Genomic DNA, 20,637 nt, shown 5'->3' with positions numbered 1-20,637 from the left:
AATGTGTATTAATTCCTCATGATGAGAGCATCAATTCACATCTTTGAGCCTTCCCATTCCAAGTTGTGAACTAGCTTCTTGAAAGTTGACGTCGACAGAGATTTAATGAATAAAATAGTCATATTAACTTCAATGAATATCTTGCACTTTGAAAATTCTTGCTATCACATTATCATGCTTATAGTTAAAGCAAGATACAAATGTGCACAAATTGCACTTAGGATGTAGTACTTCATGATCAAGAATTCTATATGCTTTAAGCAATTTAAATCTTTTAGGGATTGTTAAGTCATATAAGCCAAATAAATAGACTTTTGATGCATACAAAGTTTTCATGTCATGCTAGACAAATAAGATATCGAAAACTGATTGAACATACCATTGAATTTATACTTTCAAGTATTTGAACTACATGTCTTTCATACGAAACCAATTCTATTCGAATTATGTCTCTTCTATTTGGCCAAAATTTTTGTGTATGTATTCGACAGACTTGAGGTCCTCATCTATACTTAGCGCTATGATAGATGTCGTCGACGAACATTTTATATCGGTTCCAACCTCCTTATTTTCATATAGATATACTATGGAGATCTCTTCATTCATATATTTAGGTACCTGAATCTCTCCTGAGATTTTATGAAGTGTTATGTCATGTGATCTTCTAGATCACATGCCTCCTTTATTATGATTATTATCATTTGCTCATCTTCATTATCAAGAAGTTTATTTGAAACCGATTGGTCTATATACTTTAAGTGTACTATAGACATTGTCCTTCTAGGACTTATTCTATAAGGAGCATTTGCATTGAGAATAAAGTTACTTTCTTTGGGTCAACAAATGTAACTGACATATTTTGCAATATATCGCTAATGGATTATCTTTTTATGAACTTCAAGTTCATATTATTTTATTCGAGGATCTATATGTACACATGATAATTCATTCCACATAACATTTTCTCAAATGTTTATCATATCTCCCCCTCATGTTAGAAAAGCTAACTTACTTCCTCAACTTTGAAAATCCACCTTTGTGCGTTATGGTGTTAATCAAAATATATACCGCACATCAATAATAATAAGATAAAATTATTTGGTTCCTGACTCCGAACCACCTGTGAGGGGAGAATGTAATATACTTTCGTATATAACGTATATTAAACTGATATACATAACCTTGTTCTCATAAGCAATAGTTTAGCTATTAAGTGGAGGCACTCAATAATTATTTTGCTAAACTAGCTGTGATGTAAACCAACCTATCAAGATAAACTTTCTTGAATTGAAAATCTATAAATTATGCTCTAAATTAAATTATTGAGCAAGTTACCTCGCAAACACAAGGTTCCGCGTTAATAATAATCGCACATGTTACCATTTTGTAGATGCATCTTATGTGGTATACATGGCAGGTGAATGAGCCCATATTCACCTGTGATATTTCCAGCATTCATGGGATTCAATCCCAATTTTAGTTGGTCTATTAATTAATAAGAACAAGCAACATAAGAGAATTCATAAACAACTTTCTAGTTCTTTAATATTTATCCATGGGAATTCTCTTTTATTTTTGAACATCATACTTAAATTAATGGCTAAACCAATTATGCCAACTGAATAAATTATCAATATTGATAAAGTTCAGATTTACACCCTGACGTGTGCAAGTATCAATAAACTCCAAGTTTATAATGATATAGATTTTTATATCAATAAACTTCTACTTTATTATCGCATTCTTTTATTTGTGTAGTACAAATTGAAAAATAAAGCGGGTAGCTTTTCACATACAAGTTGTAATAATAGAAGATATTAAATCTTTCCTTTATTTATAGTCTCAGTATGACCAACCGCTTTCCAGAACACTTTAGAAACTCAATTAAGTTTTTTAAAGACTTACTACAACACAATGCCTTATTGATAATCAATTGTATTCCTCCAAAATATGTAATTGGCTTTTCCAGAGCTTTCAATTAATTTTGTAGTACCACATATTTATCAACATCCATATGGTGAATATCTCTTTTAACTAGAAAGTTATACCATTATGGTTATGGTCAAAATTATATGCAAGATATGTTTCTTGCATTAATGTTATTCTTCAATAATCACATTACCAAAATATCTTGGCATGCAATAGGTACGTGACCAATTACCATTCATGCCATAATAATGACATTATTTTCTTATATCATCTCAAACCTCCTTCTATAGGTGAGTGTGGTATATTCACTACCACTAGCACGTCATATTCTTTCAAGAACAAATATGTATTCTTAAGTCAGATGTTGTCACATTCACATCATGAATGGACCATAATCATCTATATGTACTTTATAAAATCTCATGTCAAATCGATGATAAATATTACATTCACAGAGTGAAGGATTTTGTTGAGAATCATTATTATTCTAATTATCACAATGATGACGATTATAATTTCGTCTATTGCCATGTCTACATCCATTGATACCTTCACGGTAATAATTTTGTCTTCTTTCAAATTTGTCACATATTGCTATCACATTCTCTTAAGGGAATGAGAATGAAGCAAATTCAATGGGACAAGTTTTCACTTCTTGTGCTCACGATCATACATGACTTTGATCATGGAAAGACATAAAAATTTTACCACTTTGGGTGGTTATAATTTCTTTCAAACTCCATTAGAGTTACAATCAAAATTTATCGTCTTTGCTTGTATTTAAAATCAAATTATAGAATGTCAAGAATTTTAAAGAAAAAAATAAAGCAAAATATTTACCTTAAATCCAGAATTTAATCATAAATTAAAGGGAATTCATGGAATAATTGACAATCATTATGCTCAATCCTAAAGCTTCTACTCAGTTGGTTAGAGTCTCCTGCTGATAACGTATTATGAAACAATAAAAGAAGAAGAAGATTGCAGAGTAAAATAAGGAGAGAATTCTTATAGATTTGAGATCAATTATAATGGAATAGAATCTCTCTATTTATTATAAGCAAAAAGTGACTTAACCACCCAGTAACAAATCCTAAAATCTCTCTAAAATATAAACATTCACCATAAATACAATATTGTTTATAATGAATAGAATTTACTTTTAGTTGGAGTGTCTAAATAAAAAATTATGACCACTTTAAGAGGTTGCCTATGTATTTGGCCATGATTTAATTTGAAGAGTAAGTTCTTTATGGAATGAAAAAATTTATCCAAGTTAGGCTTTTTCGACTCACTTGTGCGGCTCATTTACACACCACTTGTTACTTTACGTAATACTGGTGAAAATATTTTTAGTTGAGGCAGACCTTAAAGAGGATATGATTAGATGAGTTTTCAAACTAAATTCTAGCTTGATGAGTTTTTGCAAATAGTGCTTGTTTGAGTTTAGAAATCCTTAAAAAAACTATACTACCTTTTTCAACGTTTCGCTTAAACAAACACATTTTGCACAAACAAAAAAAGGGAGTATACAAGCACAACAGCTCCAAAATTTCAAGCAAACTATGCCTATTAAATTACAAGAAAGATAGTAATTTCAAACTCATTAGAGTATAATCTTTCAATTTTCTTCTGTTTTCTTTTTTTAAATGGGTATCCAAGGAGACAAGAATGCAACATCTACTACTAGACTAGTATCAAACTCCACATGTAACAAATTAGCAACGTTTGGAAACCTAAGTATTATTCCTACTATTATTAATAGTGATGTTATGCCACCGTAACCTTTATTAATGAAATTATCCTTTTCTCCAAAAAAAAAAAAATGGCTACGCAATACTATAGCCGATAGCTTAATTCTTTCATGGGAACATATTTTGGGGCTGATATACGTATGATGTCCTTTTTTTAGACCGTCATTCAGATTATATCCCTATTTTAAGAGTCGTACAAATATAGCCCTTAAAATTTATCCTTTCGGACAATGTTAGATTCGGATCTAATGTTCTCTATTATATTTATTTACCTTGGGAACAAAATTAGTCTGTGATCCAACGTTTGCAATAACTTACAAAATCATAATATTTATTCTCAACCATTATGCAGCTATCAATAAGGGTTTTTATTCACCTTTAAGAGAAGCATGATTTGAGGATCTTGTCTCCTCCAATTTAATTATAAATAAAAATATTTGTATACTTGGAAGGACACGAAATACTGGTACGAAAAAAGGTTGATACTATTCTCTCATTCTAGAAAGCTCCATATTATTGTTATAAAGATTTTCACATTATTCTTGGTTCCGGATTGATCAATTCAAGGCTCAGGCTTCTTCTTTCTTCGGTTATACTTTTTTTATTCTATCCACTCTTTGTTATTTTATTTTATCAGATCAATTTAAACCACGTATCTATAAACCACGTTACTGTGATGACCCGATAGGTCGTTTTGACTACTAACCTTTTATTTCTATATTTTGAGACTTCCCATAGCTTCATTTGATGTTTATCGATTTGCATGCGTACTTTGTTTCATTTTTCGAAAAGCTCTTACGTAAAATTTTGATGAAAATGTAATTTTGACTTCAAAATTGGCTAGAGTTGACCATAGTCAATATTTTTGGTGAATGACCTCGGATTGGTATTTTAATTATTTTGGTTGGTTCATATGATGTTTTTGGACTTGTACGCATATTTGGTTGGGGTCCGGGGTGACCCGAGCATATTTCAGCGTGTTATGTGAAAAATTATGAAAGTTAAGTTTTCAAGTTGAATTCTTGAGTTTGAGGATAGATAATTGTTATTCGATGTTATTTTGATGATTTGAGGTACTGAGCAAGTTTGTATGATGTTATTTTACTTGTGTGCATATTTGGTTTGATGCCCAAGGGGCTCGGATAAGTTTCAGAGGCGTTGGGGATTGATTCGGAATAGCTTGTGCATTTCAGTTGCTGGTGTCGCATTTGCGAGGTCTGGCTTGCATTAGCGAGCCTCGCTTTTGCGGTCAAGTGATTGCATTTGCGAACATGGGCTTGGGGCTGGATCTTTGCATTTGTGGAGAATGAGTCGCTTTTGTGAGGTTTACTGTGCTCACTTATGTGACTCTGGCACCGCATTTGCGATGCAATGTAGTATTTGTTAACTTCGCATTTGTGAAGCTTGGCTCGCATATGCGAAGGGGGTGTCCTTTGCACTATTGCATTTCTGATGTCTATGCATCTGATTCACTATTCATATTTACGATCAGTGTCTCACATTTGCAGACATCTCATTTGCGAAAGGAGTTCGTAAATGCAAATGTCTCCAGCTGGGTAAACGAGGAAAAAATCAGGACTTAGCTTATATTACACCATTTTTTAAACCTAAGCTGTCTAGAGGCGATTTTTGAAGCATTTTTTCTTCCCGAATTCATTAGTAAGCATCTTAAACTAGTTTCAATCAATTTCAATTACTTTTCGTGAGTTTTTAACATCAAATCTAGGAATTTCCTGGTAGAAATAAGGAGTTTGTGTAGAATTTAGGGATTTTGTAAAATTGGAATTTAGACATCAAATTAAGGTCATATTTTGATTTAAATCACATAACCGAGTTCGAAGATGAATGGGTAATCAGAATTTGGTCTGAATCTCGGATTTTGACCAAGAAAGCTCGAGGTTGGCTTTTTCAATTTAGCTAAAGATTGAATTTTTATTATTCATGGATAGTTCTAAAGCTTATTTTGAAATGTTTGAGCGATATTTGGATAGATTCCTTTGGTGTGGATGTTTTTTCTAATGGAAAAACCATGGTTGAGTATTGTTTTATGTGTGGAAAGATGTAAATATCGTGTTTAACTTTGACTTGAGGGAAATAGGACTTGTTTGGTCTATTTGCTATGTGAATTACACATGGGGACGATGTATATGCGAGGTGACGAGTGTATATGCGTTGTCATGGGTTAAAGCATACGGGTTGGGTTATTTACCTTTATAGCATTAGTTATATCAAGTTATGTCTCACTATTTGCCTTAATTGCTACATATCATTAACCGTTATTTTACCTTATTTGTAATCTGTCATTCAAGTGTTGCTTGTTCTTGTTACTTATTCCCTGATCAATATTTGCTTACCTGCTATATGCTTTCACTTGTACTAGTTGGATATTTTCACTATTTCAGGCATTTAATTAAACTTATTGCCTTTGCCTTACTTGTTGAACTTTATTATGTTATACCTAATTGTGTGAATCCTTTAGCTATTCTTGTATTAACGAATTGTTGAGGTTTGGGAGTACAGGGTATTGGTTATTCTCTGTTGTACTATTAGATCCTTGGTGCTTTGTATGCTTTGGTACCTTTTGTATTGAGATTACGTTATTGGTTGTGTAAAGTTGTTCATATTAATGAGTTGATAACGGAAACGGGTTATACGCCGCAACAATATTAATGGGATCATATTGCACGCCGCAAAAGATATTAATATGATATTGGGATCGAATTGCGCGCCACAACGGAGTATGGTATGTTGTAATGGTTGTAGCTGTAATGTTCTATTTTGGTACTGTGTCATGAGTATTCTGAGATAATATTATTTTGGCGCCCTCTATTTGTCGACCTTCCGGTCCCGTCCTTATGAGTTTACTGTTTTATCTATATTTCTACCTTCTTTTATTATTATTCATTCTAGTTTATAGTGAGTGTCATGTGATAGCCTCGTCACTACTTCGTCGAGGTTTGGCTTGACACTTACAGTGGGGTCGGTTGTACTCATATTACACTTGTGCAGATTTTGGTGTTGTGCGTAGTGGAGAATGCTCGGATCTAACTTCACATGAGACTCGAGGTAGAGCTGCATGGCGTTTGCAGTCCCCTTCCACCCTGATTATACTGTTTATCCAGTTTCAGACAGTTGTACTTTATTTCAGACTATATTTTTAGTATTCTAGTCATTCATGTTCTTGTGGCTCTCGATTTGTGGGATATGTTTAGACTGCGTTACGATTTTATTTATCACATGTATTTTAGTTTTAAATAATCAATGTTCTGCTTTTTAAATTGTTAAAAGCTGGTTAGTTAATTAGCTAATGTTGTCTTGCCTAGCAAGTGGATGTTAGGCGCCATCACGGCCTTATGATTGGGATTTCTGGTTGTGACAAGTTGGCATCAGAGCATTAGATTGCTTAGGTCTCACGAGTCTTTAGCAAGCTTAGTAGTGTCTAAAGGGTCGATATAGAGACATTTGTAATCATGTTCTATAGGCTATAGAGCTTTAGAAAATGTCACTTCATTCTTTCTTTATCGTGCTGCTTTATTCTATCGTTGAAGTTTGAATCAGTATATTCTTGTTCTCTTACAGATGGTGAGGACAAGCACAACATCCACTTCTGACCAGGAATTGAAGCCCCAAGATGCTACCACCAGCAAGGGTAGAGATCGAGGCTGAGGTAGGGCCAAAGGTAGAGGCAAAGCTCAGTCTAGAGCCTGCACAGTAGCGCTATTGCAGAGCCACAAATCGAGAAGGTGGGGGAGGTCCCTTTTCCGGCCTTGCTAGTTGGACCAGCTCCTAGAGAGGTTCATTGCCACCCCTGTACTTCAAGATGCTCTAGTTTGTTTGGTAGGTCTTATGGAGGGCATGTCCTAGGATAGTGTATTTCCTCTTGCACCAGCCATCTCTCAGGCTGGGGAAGGAGCCCAGGCTCCTACTACTCACACTCTACAGTAGATGGCTCCTATATATCATACTTCGGTAGTTCCTGCAGTTGGAGCAGGTCAGCCTATTATTGCTACACAATCAGGGGAGGTTTCCGCTATGTCTATAGAGGGGTTGAAGAGGTTAGACAGGTTCATCAAGACATTTCCTATCCATTTTGGTGGTACACCTTCTGAGGACCTACAAAATTACTTGGACCGGTGCTATGAGGTATTGCATAACATGTGCATAGTGGAGTCCAATGCAGTGGACTTCGTAGTGTTTCAGATTATTGGTTCTGCTAAGAGATGGCGACAGTAGTATGTTCGAGGTAGACCAACAAGTTCACCTCCACTCATTTGGGATCAATTTTGCTAGCTATTTTGAAGAAGTTCATCCCTTTTACTCAGAGAGAGGATCTACATAGCTAGTTTGAGCACCTTCAGTAGGGTAGCATGACTGTTACCAGTAAGAGACAAGATTTGTGGACCTATCACGTCATGAAGCTATCTTGTTCCCTATTGAAAGGGATAGGGCGAGAAGATTTATAGATGACCTTACTTATGGTATTAGGTTGAAAATGGGCAGAGAGATTGAGGATGATATTTCTTTCAACTGGGTTGTAATGATTGCTAGATAGATCAAGAGGATTCGTACCTAGGGTAGAGATGCGGAATTTGAGAAGAGGTCTTATCATTCCAGTGGTTTTAGTGGTGCCTCATCTGGAGGCAGAGGTTCATTTGGTAAAGTCCATACTACCAGGCATGTTTAATCAGCACTTTAGCTATCTCATTCAGAGCAGCTAGTATTTAGTACACCTTTAACTTCTATCAGTGCACCACCACTATAGAGTTACTATGGTGGTCATGTGGGTCATCAAGGGTCGTCTCAGACTCACCAGTTATACCAGCCGCAAGGTTATTTTGAGTGCGGCGATGTAGGGCATGTCAGGAGGTACTATCCTAGATAGAGGAGCAGTATAACACAATATAGTACTCATTTCATGATTCCTGTACCGGTTTCTCCACCGCCCGCTCAACCAACTAGAAGCGGGGGTCAGGCAGCCCGAGGAGGTGGTCAGGCCATTAGAGGTGGAGGCCCACAAGTTAGAGGATGTCCAAGAGGTAGAGGTTAGAGTTGTGGGGCTCAACCTCGTTCTATGCATTTCGCTAGACTTGAGGCAAAGTCGTTGGATGCGGTCATCACAGGTATTTTTCCTATTTTTCATAGAGATGCAACAACAACAACAACAACATACCCAGTAAAATCCCACTAGTGGTGTTTGGGGAGAGGAGAGTGTATGAAAACCTTACCCCTACCCCGAAAATGGTAGAGTGGCTATTTCTAGGAGACTCGCAGCTCAATAGGAGAGACAATAATATCAGAAAAGAAACAAGAGAAAAGGCATGTAACAACAAAATATGACAGAAGGAAAATAACAACAACGAATAAGTGAAAGGACAATAACATAAAACTATGCAAACAATAATGTGAACACAACATAGACCGCTAATAAATCTAAATAAAACTATATCAGACTACCCGGTACAAAAAAGGGAAGAACTCTCCACTACCCCCTAGCCTACCACCCTAATGCTCGACCTCCACATGTTCCTATCCGAGTTCCACTTATTCATATGTGTCTCCTATTTTGCTTCATATTTGGATATGTCTCGTGATTCTTTGAGAGCATTTGTTTGTGTGTCTATACCTGTTGGGGATTCTATTATGGTAAACCAGGTATATCGTACTTGTCTGGTCACTATCAGGAGCTATGCAGCTAGGGTAGACCTTCTACTACTTGATATGGTAGAGTTTGATGTGATCTTAGGTATGGATTGGTTGTCACCTTATCATGATATTTTGGATTGTCGTGCCAAGACTGTGACATTAGCCATGTCAGGGCTGCCTCGATTGATGTAAAAAGGGACTCCTAGCCATTCAACTAGCAGGGTCATTTCTTATGCGAAGGCTCGACGTATGGTCGAGAAGGGGTGTCTAGCATATTTAGCCTATATTTGTGATTCTATTGCAAAGGTTCCTTCCATGGATTCAGTACTAGTTGCATGCGAGTTCGAAGAGGTGTTTCCTATAGATTTGTCGGTGATGCCACCTGACAAAGATATCGACTTCTATCATGAGTTGGTTCTGGGCACTCGGCCCATTTCTGGTCCTCCATACTTTATGGCCCCGGTTGAGTTGAAAGAATTGAAGGAGAAATTGCAAAATTTCCTTGACAAGGGATTCAAAAGACCTAATATCTCCCCTTTGGGTGCACCGATTTTATTTGTAAAGAAGAAAGACAGCTCTATGAGAATGTGTGTAGATTACAAGAGGCTAAACAAAATCACTATCAAGAACAAGTATTAGTTGCCAAGTATTGATGACATATTTGATCAGCTTTAGGGTTCCAAGGTGTTTCCAAGATTGACTAAGATCTGGCTACCATCAGTTGAATATTAGGGCATCGGACGTCCCTAAGACATTTTTTCGAGCTAGGTATGGTCACTATGAGTTTTTGGTGATGTCATTTGTCTGTAATGCCCCATCAACCTTTATGGATTTGATGAACTTGGTGTTTAATCCCTATCTAGGTTCTTTTCTGATTGTACTCATTGATTATATTTTGTTTTACTCCCGCAGCCGAGAGGAGCATGAGTAATATCGATAGATTATGCTTTAGACTTTGAAGGATCGTCACTTATATACCAAGTTTTCAAAGTGTGAGTTATAGTTGGACTGGGTTGCCTTTTTGGGCCATGTTGTATCTTCCGAGGGCATCAAGGTGGATCCTAAAATATAAGGTAGTTCAGAACTGGCCTAGACCTACTTCAACTATAGAGATTCAGAGCTTCTTAGGTATTGTGGGTTATTATCGTCGGTCCGTGGAGGGATTTTATATATATCCGCCCCATTGACACAATTGGCCTAGAAAGGAGCTCTTTTTAGATGGCCCGACGAGTGTGATATGTGCTTCTAGAAGCTCAAGACTGCATTGACTATAGCCCATTGTTGTTGTTGCCAATGGGTTCAAGATCTTACACTGTGTATTGTGATGCATTGTGTATTGGGCTTGGTGCAGTGTTGACGCAAGAGGGTATCCTTATTTCCTATGCGTCTCGATAATTGAAGGTTCATGATAACAATTACCCTGTGCATGACTTAGATTGGGCAGCCATTGTTCATACGCTAAAGATTTGGAGGCACTATCTGTTGCACCCTATTTTGCACTAGTCAAAACAAGATTCAACTTGTGCTTTCTCTGGTTTTCATGAAAGAGAGTTGCCACCTAATATTTGAAGGTATACTAGGATATCTATTTAATTACTAAAGGTTATATTCTTTATTAGTCTTCTAACTTGTGAGATAATGGGTAAGGGTTCTTGTAACTTCTAAGGGAAAGGTGTTAGGCACCCTTTAAAATCTACCTGAGGTAGCTCCATAAGACTTAGACTAGATTTAGAATTAATTTATTTGTACTATGTGATCAAGTCCAAGCCTACACTACTATTTAGTAGTGAGGGTGGTCGATGTGTTTTAACCCAACTAGGTCGGGATGGAATCCACAGGGAGTTAATGTTTGGAATTAGGTTTATCTCTAAGTTAGATGTAGGCTTTGAGTCTAATTACGCTTCCACAAGTTTGGGTTTGATTTCTACTTCTAACTTTACTCTAAAGATTGCAATGATTAAAACTAAGGACAATATTTTTGTTGTTGTTTTTCAAGTGTTTAAAGAGACTAGGGTCGTGACTTCCACCTAGATGGATATCTAACGAGTAGCAAAATTCTAGGGCAAGTTGATTAGTTGGGATCGCAATATAGCTATCACACTTGGGTGCTAACTCTATACCTTTCGATAGTTTGAGTGATATTGCCTAATTTAGCTTTCTCAAGTCCAAATGGGTATTCATACAAATAAATTGATATTAGCTCAAGTCGGGTATTATTATCTCTAGGTTTAACCCTTTAATTATGGCTATTAATTACTTGAGTTCAACTCAATTCCTTGTTAGACTAGTTATCCTAGACTTAGTCCCTCTTTCACAAGTATAGACTAAGTCATAAAGGCATTGAATCAATGTTTGCAACCATTAATTCTATAATTTTAGCAAGAACTAGGCTAAATATCACTAACCCATTCACATTCAAGCTCTAAAATCAAATACCCATCAAATACCCGCACTAGGGTTGGGTCACAACCCTAGTTATGGGTTTAGCTACTCATGAAAATAACAGAAATTAAAGATGAAATGAAGATAAAATTCATAATACTAGATTAAAGGATGAAAATCTAATGTTAAAAGATGATTCTAGTACAAAATTTACCAAAACAGAAAACTCAGCTGTCTCAGATTCACCTCTAATACATAACTTGACCTAAAAATGACAAAAAGTTCTATTTATACTAAGATGAAAATATCTAACAAAAATACCCCTGCTGAGGTTGTGCGGCCGCATAATTCTGAGTGTGGCCGCACTCTTGCTTTCGTTGCCGCACATTTTGAGTGCGGTCCGCGTTCTTTAATTTTGGATCTAGGTTGAGCTGGGCTTTCACGGACCACATAATTTCGATCGCGGCTGCACAAGGGACTTCCGCGGCCGCACAATTCTGACGCGGACCGCACTTCTCTCCTTTGCTCAAATTGTAAGCTCTCTGAACCTCAGTCATCATAGTTTACGTAATTTCAATCACGATCGCACATTTCTAGTGAGGTCTGAGCTCATCTTTTAGCCTAAAAACCACACTCTCTGAATCTCCCTTATGCGGACCACGTAATTATGCTCGCGGCCGCATCATGGCTTTCGTGACCGCACAGTATTTGTGCGGTCCACGCTTCAGAACTCTTTTTCCCAGCCTTGGTTTTTGTTCAACTTTGACTCCTTTGTTAGTTGATTAAGGTAACATTGGCTCATTTTGAACAATTCCTGCAGGCAAGCATATTTCATTAGTTTTCGGGAATACTGTCGCATCCCCTTTTTTCCTCCGCGGAGAAAGTCCGGGTTCCGAGGTTCATGGGGGGTAATAACTCATTTCCCTTTTGGGATTTGGGTATTTGAAGAGTCGCCACCTAAAGTTTATGGTGCGTTAGGGATACTAGAGCGATTAACTCTTGGATTGGTTTGCATTACCAGAGATTGGGGTACGGGCTCGAAATGACCTCGAGAAGAAGGTGTTAGGCACCCCTCTTGGTCCATAATTGTGGGTCCCAGCCTAACTTACATTTACGAATTAGTCCATTTACAAATAAATAATTGAATCAAATAATTTGAAAGTAAAGCACGTTGTATAACTCAAATAATAAGGCAAAGATATTGAAAAAGTTGTATACATATAAAACAAAGTTTTAAACAAAAGGAATTTTGGGAAAGGGGAAGTTTTAGGTTGGTTATCCCGTAGGATCACCCCACACAATGTCCGGTAAATACTCCTCAATGAGGGGCTACACGTGACATTAGCGCGTAGCCATCATATCCCACATCTACCCTTCCCACCCCTCGTAGTGGTCATTAAAGCGCGTGTGGGTCAGTGATCTCTATTGCGTGCTGTTACCCGTCCCTTCTTAATGTTTATGGAGGAAATTTAGGACCCCTACCTATGGGTAGTTCTAGACAGACCCATAAGGTTTAAAGGAAAAATACTAAGGCGACAAGCAATAATATATAGGACTCTTAGCAAATAAAAATAGGAAGGAGCAAATAAGAGGCTCAGTTTACCTCCACATATAAGGCATGTAAACAACACGACTCAAACACAGATAAGGGCAACAATATCCTAAAACATGATGTCTAGGTGAGTATTAGAACATAGTAGATGGGCAGATATTTATTTTATAAACTTAGAAGTAATAGCCATATCAGTTTGCCTACTGATTTTTAAGCTTGTTAAAATCAGAATGACATTAACAGAAACAGTTTCACAGTTACAAGATTTGAAAATGCCCTATAGGCTTGCCTACACATGGAATAATGATAACTACGTTTTATAAAATAGGGGCAGATTTTAAAATAGACTCTCGAATACCTATAGGCATGCTGTCTAATCATTTAAGAGCTAATTTTGGAAACTTGTAGGCATGATAGTAAATGAAAACATATGTAAGCACTCGTTATAACAGAAGTTGAACAGGACCATATCCTATAGGCATGGTATATATTTGTGACACTGATTTTAAGACCTATAAACACGATTTCTATTATTGGAACCACTTGAGACCTATAGGCATGATTTCTAGCATGGTAAGGCAAAACATAGAAAAAATATAAAGCCCTATAGGCATGGTCTCTACCCGTATTACCCCACAAATATGTAACTACACACCCTTTTCCACTAGTTACCCCAATATTTGTTTACAAATTATTACAGACCCTATGAAATGAATTACATAAATAGATAAACAAAAAAAAGAAAACGTTATACTATAGGGAGCCTGAAGCAGGCCCAAGTGAGTTCTCAAGACCTCCAATAGCCTCAAATGTCAATTTCAAAGACAATATCATTATCTAGGTGTGTCAGACTTCCCTAAGGATCTCAAGGATCCCAGGCAGTGCTCACACCTAGACTTTATAACCAAATTGAGTAAGTGCAGTATGGAAGAGCCAGCTTCAGTGTGCCAGTGTTGAGATGGTTCTCAAGAGGATCCCAAGGCAGTACACACACTGGAGGGGGTAAAACCTAGTGACTTAGGAGTAGAGTGAGAGTGCTTGACACAGTTTGAAAGGTTTTAGTGGGAAAACAGTGTTAAAAAGAGATTTGTTTGAGATGGTTTTGTAAATAAGAAGGGTTGTTTAGTAAAACAGCTTTTGGAGAACAGTCATATAATTCAACAAACAACATGTCAGTCAAGCAAATTCAGCAAACACTCAGGGAACAAGTCTCCACATAGGGTCAATTGGGGGTTGGCGACAAATAAAGCAGGTGTGATGAACACATAACATGCAAAAGCCCTTTGCCCTTAGTGTAGGTAGTAAGACATAGATTCAAGAGTGTTAATTAAAACACAGCTACAGAACCATAGATGCCTAGGGGGATTCATGAGAGTTGGGAGTTAGTAAAGTATAGGATTTTATACTAAACATGGCTGAGCATAATATTAAAACAACTTGGGCAACAACCCAACACGTGCATACTAGAACTAGTAGACATGCATTAAACAGAGTAGAGTCAAGTTAATAGTTCATGAGAGCATGTTGAAGCAAAGAGATTAATTACAGGTTGAACAGCAAAACCATAGGTAAAAATAAATCAGGAACATGATGAACTGAAGGATTAAAATAAACATATTGTTTTTGGGGCTTGTATTGAAATCAGAGTATACCAGTATAGAGATAGCAAACACAAGGTGAGGAATAAGAGAGCACAATAATTAGCCTTGGCTTACAGCCGGCTAATTCAAAATGGTAGCAAGTAACAAAGAAAGAAAGCAGAAAGCTTTTAGGGTGAGAGAGAGAGAGAGAGAGAGAGCTTTGAACTAGTGTGTTTGTGTGTTTGTGTTAATGTTAGAGTGTGTATATATAGTAGTTCGAAATTAGGCAAAATAAGACAAGAATCATAGTAGCATAGTAATTATGGAACCAAGTACTAATCAGAATCAAATCAATGCAAGCATTACTTTAATTAAGGAGTAATCAACAAACGGTAATGGGCGGAAAATGTTTAAGGAAAGAAATCAAGTAGGGCATCAGGTATAAAATAGACAATTAGGGGTAAGTACATGAGGATTCAATTAAGGAAACATCTAGTTAAAAATCAGTAAAATACTCGATTAGCCAAATAAGGTAAGAAAATAAAATAAAGTTGCAGAATATGAAAATAATCGAAAATCAGCATATATTAAATCTGTGAATCAAGGACTCGAAATTACTGATTTAAGGAGAGTAACAGGGGTTCACATGAATAAGCAAATAAACCAAGTTTAAACAGGAGAATCGAAGGTCTAAAGGGAAGTTTTCAAATCAAGCCAAGACACAAGGAGCTTAGAGTCAATCAGAGAGAGAGTCATGAGTCATTGTTTTAGCATATAAATAGAGTGAGATAGGAGTAATCAAACATAGCAAGCAAAGAGGAAAGTATTGATCAGTCAAGATGAACCCCATGACATAGAGCCGATGTAAGATAGGCATAAAAACTCAGTAGAAACATATTCGAGGCGAGAGTCATAGAAACTCAAACAAGAACAGGCCAGTCAAAAAATCAAATGAAGAAGCCTAGAAAAAATTAGGGCTTTCAACATAGACGAGTTAAATATGTAATAAACTCATAGAATCAGTTAAAATAATACAAGAAGTAGAAGTTTAAACACAAAGAATTAGTTAAACAAAATTTTAAAAGAAGTTCTGAAACCCTAATTTTAGAAGAAGGCAAAAACACATGAAATCAACGATTCTGGTAAAAGAGTTCCAAGGACAATGTAAAATATTAAAGAAACAAACTCGAATATTCTTAGATCTGTACAGATCTAAGAGATATAAGATGAAAATAGGGTTTCAACAGAAATCCATATAGAGTTGAAAGAACCTGTCTAGAATCCCAAGGATCGTAACAAATACAGTATGATTTTGCTCAAAATCACACTGGAGTAGCCAAGAATCGACAAGTGATAAACCCTAGATGTAAGTCGGCGTGGCCCTGGGCTCTTGAAGACCTTATAGAAGGCAAGCATGGCATGAGATAAGCCATTGGAGGCTTTGGAGTCGATGAGAGATCACTAGAGAGGACCGAAGAAAAGAGGTCGGCGGTTGAAGGGATAGGGTTTGATTGAGTAACTGAGAGAGGAGAGCAGATGAGAGAATACACAGGCGGTGGATTTAGAAAATAATTTAGGGTTGGGGGGTCGTTTGGAATAAAAAAGGCAAGAACGAATGGGGTCGTTGATCTTTTAGATCAACGACCAGGATTTAATAGGTTTTGGGTTGGGTAGGGGTAATTAGGGCCTGGGTCGGTCAATTTGATTAGAATTTGGGTCGGGGTTGGGTTAAAATTGGGACTAAAACTGAAATGCAATCTAGCTATGTTTTAAATAGCCAATTTAATCCCATATAATTTAGAATAAATAACAAATAATTACTATAAAATAATTTTTTGTACTAAAATAATTTAAAATAGATATTTAACATTTTGAAATATAAAAGATCAATTTTATGTAGATAAATATAATTATACATTAATAGGGCTAATATTGCAATTATATGCAAATTAGCTTTAAAAATGCAAAATGCAATTATAAAAATGCACTAAAAATATTTTAACAATATTTTGGCATAAATATAGGATTTAAATGACTAAATTACCACAAAAATAATTTTAGGGATAATTATTGGGGATTTTATGAGTAAAAGGAGAGGGAATAAAACTTTTTGAAATCTTTAAAATTATAAAAAATTTATAACAACCTTGTGCATGCTTATATATACATATATATATATATATACGCTATTTTGAAAGTATTTATACATATTAAAAATATATAGGGAAAAATTAGGTATCAACAGCTGCCCATCGTTACCCAGGAAGGATGAAAGAGTTTTCGGGTAAAGAAATGATAGCCAAATTTTGACCAGATGGGATGTTTTGAAAGACAGAGGCCGTACTCTAGTCTTCGAGCTGCCTACATGTGAGCATGTGATTTTTGCCCTATATGAAATACTCCTATAAAATCCCAAGAAAATAGATTTTTGTTAATTATTTACCATTTTAGGAATTTTGTAGAATTTTATTTAATTGTTTACATTTTTGTGCACGTTTAAGTTTTGTTTAAATCATAAGAAATACCAAAATATCAGGCATTGCATTTAGAATTTAATTTTACATTTTTAGATTAATTAGTAAATTAGTGTTTTATAAAAATGGAAAATCACAAAAAAATAACTTATTTTTTGCATTCTTTATTATTTAATTTCTAATTTTGGTAGTTTTCTTTAATTTGACACTTAATTAGTTGTGGTAATTATTATTCAGAGTTGACTAATTTAATTTGGTAGGATAATCTAGTTTTGAGATTTTCATTTAGGTTTTTATTTTTATTTGGAAAAAAGGAATTAAAAGAATTTGAAAATAAAAAGAAAATGAAGAAGAAATGAGAAGATTCAGATTTTTGGGCCAAAAAGTTAAAATCCCTCGAGCCCAAATCAATTCTACCCGTCCAAACCCGTTAATCCGGCCGAGACCACCCCATACCCGGTCCGCACCACTCAATGACCAAACGACATCGTTTCCATTACCCTTTGATCAGGACCGTCGATCTTAATTGATCGGATGGTCCGGAACTGAGCCTTATCTCATATAAAATTGTCCGAGCACTGCCCCAACTCATTTCCTCCGTCTCTTTCACTTTTAGAACACTCCCCTAACCCTAAAGCACCGCCCTAAATTTCCACCATCTCAGGCCGGCGATGCCACCCCCAATCCATCTCCGATTTATACCATAAGACCCTCACAATTCCCTCTTTCCATGGATCAAAGCCATTTCTTTCGAATCCTCCTACATCTCGTCGAATTTCAAATCAAAGCTGGACCCCTAAACCCCAAATCACTTTGCCCTCAGATCTGTGGCATGCATGACCTAGGCCTCCATTTTCTTGTGTTCAGAAGTCGGATATAACCCAAAATTAATGTTGTTCGTTTGTTCTTCATAAAGAACAAGCGATTAGCATCGGTTTTGTTTAAATCAAGGAGTCCAATGTTGGTTTCAAGTTTAGTCGGTAAGTTTTCTTTATTTTTTCTGTCCATTTTTGTTGTTTTACCTCTTATTCTTCTTCTTTTCCTCTCCGTTTATTTGAGTCTATTTACTGATCGAAATTCTGAATGGTTTCGAACCTGTTTTTTCCTTTTAGGCTAATTTTTTTTGTCGTATTTATTTTCGTTCATTTTTTAGTTTTTCTTTCAATCTTTAAAAGTTGCGCTTGATTTTGTTTGTTCACTCGTTCAGTTTTAGGTTTAAACTTCTGATTTTGCCTTTTTATTTTGGTTTCGTAGTTTAGTTAATTACGTTTATTTCAATTGGTTAGCTTAGTTAATTCCGTATTAATCAGTCAATTAGTATAGGTTTTAGTTTTCGAAATCCTTAAGTATCTTCCGTCTGTTTGTTTATTGATTTGATTTAGTTTAACTTTGCTGCTTGGGCTTTGAGGCCGGTTTGGACTTTACCTCAAGGGGTTTGTTTGGTTTCTTGGGTCTGATCTGAGCCCAAGTCTGGTTGAGCTATTGGGTCAATCGACCCATTTGGTCTCCTATGGTAAAAACAGAGGGTTTGGGGGTTAATTTAGGAAATTCAAGTTGGGGAATCTAATGTAACTAACTTGGAAAGCTTCCTAGAAGCTGGTCTTTGGGACTATTCTGAAAATTTGAGTTTTAACACAAGGATTTCTAAGCAAAAACCAAAATTCCAAGAGGGTCTAAGTGCAAATTTGATTTCTTTTAGGCTGCCCTAATAGCTTGTTTATAAAGGTATTGCTACTTGAAGCTCAAGTTAGATTAGAATTTAGAGACTAAAAATCCCAAAAAGCTGTAACGACTGAGTTCTTTGAAAAAGTCTGAATTCCATTGCTGAAAATTACTAAAATTCTGTTTTAGTTTTGGGTTCTTGAGTCTTATGTTAGCTAGAACTTATGAAGAATTTCATAATCATATTGCTCGGATTAAGAAATGGTTTGAATCTAGTTTGAGGTTGGGTTTTTGGTCTGCTGGATATTACTGTACCATTGCTGGTTTGAGCTGGGTTTTTGCTGGTTGTTTCTTGTTGTTGGGTTTTGTTCTACTGTTGCTGTCTATTGATCCCTTACTTCTTTCATTTCCTTTCTTATTTCCAGGTATTTCTCATTTCCTTGATATGTAAATTAGAAGAACATGGAGTTGTGTGATTGAGCTGAGATCTATAGAATAACAATTTGTTCAATGTTGTTCCTGCATTCTTGAAAAATCATCAGATTTTATAATTAGTTTTGATTTTCCTTTGTCATGTTTACTCTTTGATGTTTAGTTTTAAGTCTGTTTTTTGTAATATTGGGTGAACCATGGATTTTAGCCATTTAATGAGTTTGAATTCGTGTTAAAGGGTCATTAAGGCTATGGTTGCAGAAGTTTTAGTCAATTTGTTATAAGTTTTAGACTTCGTTTAAGTTCTGGCTGAGACCAGTGCTGTTGTCTAGTGTGAAATTCTGTTTAAGCTTGTTGAAAACCACAAGTTTTCTTTTGGTTGTACAGAGTTTGAAGCATAATCCAATGATTTCTAAGTTTGTCTTTAATTTTACCTTTGGTCATATAATGAGCACTTCGAACCTTTTAAAGGGACTAAAAATGGAAATTGAGTTTGATTTGAGTTACTCTTTACTGGGGGTTTTCTTTAAAGTTTCAAGTTATATGATTTTGTTTAAATATGTTAGGCTAAAATCAGAAGGTAGCAGGAAGGTTAATCTTTAAACCTTTTATGTTAAATGAAGAGTAAAAGCTGCCTGGTGTTTTGTTTCCTTTTGAGATCCTTCATTTAGTGTGCCTCAATTAGTGGAAAATAGTCTTAATTGGGCCTTCAGCATAGCACCAGTCGTGCAAACAATTCCCTCTGCTGATGCTGCTTGCATATTGGGTTTCATGAGAGCCCAGTAGTGCTAAAAGCATTTTCGGCCTGCTACAATGTGATCCCTCTAAGTTCAGCTCTGGTTGTGCAGTTCAAAATACCAAGGGTTCACCTCTGAAGGGATTCGACTTTGAATCCCTGCTCCCTCGGCATTGGACCTGAATCAGATTTGGGCTCATTTTGGGTTTGAGCCTGAAAACATTTGCAACAAATGTGATTGTTTACGTTTCATCATTTGGGCGTGTTTGCTTTGTCGGTTCAGTTCTTTCGTTTGGTGTTTGTTGTGGAAGTAATGTTCTTCTTTAGATACTTGCCTATTTGATATGATGCCTATTGCCAGTCAATTGAGTTCGAACTTTCAGCATAGAATGGTAATTAGAATTCTGTAGGGCTTGCCTTAATTTGACTAGCCTCTTTAAAATGGGTTTGAGGTGTGCTATAGTAAATGACATCAATAGTCTATGGTCATGGT

Source organism: Nicotiana sylvestris, chromosome 5 (genome assembly GCF_000393655.2).
Source record: "Nicotiana sylvestris chromosome 5, ASM39365v2, whole genome shotgun sequence".
Lineage (NCBI taxonomy): Eukaryota > Viridiplantae > Streptophyta > Magnoliopsida > Solanales > Solanaceae > Nicotiana > Nicotiana sylvestris.
This window is presented reverse-complemented; position numbering follows the sequence as displayed.